The sequence below is a fragment of the Mandrillus leucophaeus genome, unplaced genomic scaffold (genome assembly GCF_000951045.1).
Source record: "Mandrillus leucophaeus isolate KB7577 unplaced genomic scaffold, Mleu.le_1.0 Scaffold554, whole genome shotgun sequence".
In the NCBI taxonomy this organism is placed as follows: domain Eukaryota; kingdom Metazoa; phylum Chordata; class Mammalia; order Primates; family Cercopithecidae; genus Mandrillus; species Mandrillus leucophaeus.
Window position 1 is genome coordinate 1,927,374 of NW_012105964.1, and position 2,629 is coordinate 1,930,002.

General features: G+C 42.7%; 1 protein-coding gene across 1 annotated transcript in view; it reads right to left on the reverse strand.

Annotated features, from left to right (window-relative positions):
* Nucleotides 1-1,522, reverse strand: part of MME (membrane metallo-endopeptidase) — a 146,745-nt gene extending 145,223 nt beyond the window's left edge. The window contains exon 1 of the mRNA XM_011998062.1: nt 1,321-1,522. The gene's annotated coding sequence lies outside the window, so the exon portion shown is untranslated. The remainder of the gene's footprint in view (nt 1-1,320) is intronic.
* Between the last annotated feature and the right edge of the window lie 1,107 nt (nt 1,523-2,629).

Genomic DNA, 2,629 nt, shown 5'->3' on the forward strand with positions numbered 1-2,629 from the left:
TTTTTTTTTTTTTTTGAGGCAGGGTCTCGCTCTGTCTCCCAGGCTGGAGTGCAATGGCACTATCTTGGCTCACTGCAACCTCCAAATTTTGGGTTCAAGAGATTCTCCTGGTTCAGCCTCCCAAGTAGCTGGGATTACACCTGCCCGTCATGACACTCAGCTAATTTTTGTGTTTTTGTAGAGATGGGGTTTCACCATGTTGGTGAGGCTGGTCTTGAATTCCTGACCTCAAGTGATCCACCCACTTTGGCCTCCCAAAGTGATCTGTAATTTTTCTCTACTTTTGCCTACAAATTTCCCCTCATCCTCCAGAATTTATTTACTGTGCAGCCTGACACCAATTTTAGAAGAATAATGCACAAATCCATCAGAGTTTATCTCTGGTCACTGGCACAGTTGGCTGAGTAGATGCTTTATGTTTCCTCTCTGTTGGCAGGCATATAGTAGCAAAGGCTGGGCTGCACCCTGGGTGGTGGTTTTCTCTCAGAGTCAGAGTAAGAGGTTTCAGTGTTGCAGATACTCTGATCCACTTTTCAGGAAGATGCATCTCTTACTATCTGCCCCTGGGGCCCTACCTAACAAGTCTGATCTTTCCGCGAGACAGACTTCACATATTTGGAAACAGTTATTTAAGTTCAGTGGGTTATTCTCTCCAAGTTGAAAAATCACACTTTTTCAGATATTTTTCATGTGGCATGGTTTTGAGTTGATTGATGGTCCTTCCCATGCTTCCAAAGATATCACTGCAATTCCCCTCTACTTCCTGCAGCAGTAATTCTACCATAGGCAGGACCATTTTTATTTTTCATTGTAGACATTTCCTGCATTCATATATAATTTTATGTGCATATAAGTGTGCACCTTTATAGGAAATGTATCTCTATGACAGATGTCCCTTTTTCTATGCTATGCTCATATTTCTAAAATTGTTCACCAAAAATGACCAAATCAGGGCAAGATCAGTGCAAAAAGTATCAATAAAATAGACACATGTTAATAATATCAGTTATAATATAGCAGAAAAAGTAAAATGATATCAATATATAAAGCTAAGGTTGAATGGCATTACTCCCCTTCTTTATTTACATCTTTATTGTCCTCTCTTCAAACTGCCAGCTCTATTTATTATTCTTGTCAAAACAACATAAATCATTACATACACCAAATTAAGCCTCAAGTTGGGGCATGGGAGTGGATTCAGAGCCGCATAAAGTGAAATGATAACAGCATAAGTTGTATCAGTGTAGATAAGATTCTCAGGCTTTAACTAAAGTTAAGCAGTTAGTAATAAATTTTAAAAAATGAAACTGAACTACTTACAGCCAAGAGCCTGTGTAGTGTAAGCTCCTCCACATTCATATGCTGTACACCCTTGGGCCAGCTTTCAGAGGAGCAAGTCACAAATCCATCACTGCGTATCCCTAGCCATGTCAGGCACCAATTCCTGGTGAAAAAGGAATCCCGGTTTTCAATCTCCAGTGATAACCATCAACAACCATTTCGTCATACTCAGTGGGAATGTGGGAAAAACAACACTCACTGGGTGTTTTTTTCTGATCTCACCACAACAACCGACACATACTTCTTTTTTTTTTTTTTTTTTTTTTTTTTTTTTGTGGAGACGGAGTTTCACTCTTGTTGCCCAGGGCAATGGTGCCATCTCAGCTCATTGCAACCTCTACCTCCTGGGTTCAAGCGATTCTCCTGCCTCAGCCTCCTGTGTAGCTGGGATTACAGGTGCCTGCCACTATGCCCGGTTAATTTTTGTATTTGGAGTAGAGACAGGGTTTCACCACGTTAGCCAGGCTGGTCTTGAACTCCTGACCCCAAGTGATCCACCTGCCTCAGCCTCCCAAAGTGTTGGGATTACAGGCGTGAGCCACTGCACCTGGCCTTGACACAGACGTCTATGGCCAAATGTATGTGGGTTTTTCCCCCACACATGAAGCAGAAGATACCAACTGGATTTCCTCGAATTCAATTCTGACACTATCTACCTGGAGATAGCCTTGGATCCCCAGGTTGAGGACTCCGTCCCCAAGACTTCCCCCACCCAGTTCAGACACCAGTCACAAGTCCAATCTCCAGAATTTCTGACCAATCAGCTTCCACTGCGGTCCCTACAGCCCTCTCTTGGGGTTCAATTAGTTTGCTAGAGTGGCTCACAGAACTCAGGGAAACATATTTACCAGTTTATTACAAAGATATTTTAAAGGATACAAATAAATACCCAGATGAAGGGATGCAAAGGTGAGGTCTGGAAGGATCCTGGACACAGAGGCTTTTGTGCTTGTGGAGTTGGGGTGCACCACCCTTCCGGCATGTGGATAAATTCTTAATCAGTTTCTTGTAAACCTCCACGTGTTCAGTTATCCAGAAGGCCCCAAACCCTGTCTTCTTGGACCTTTTATGAAGACTTCATTGGATAAGCATGATTAACAATCACGTAGAAACGTGATTGGACAAAGAGGTATAATTTAGTACTAATAGGCCATAGGCTGAGTGGGAAAACCCAGCAAGGCTGTCTGTTCAGATTCTTCTTGGCCTGTCTGTGGAGCATTCCTTCTTCCAGGGTATGGGGCAGAACGCTATCTGGAATGAGGGTCTTATGACCCAAAATCAGATAATA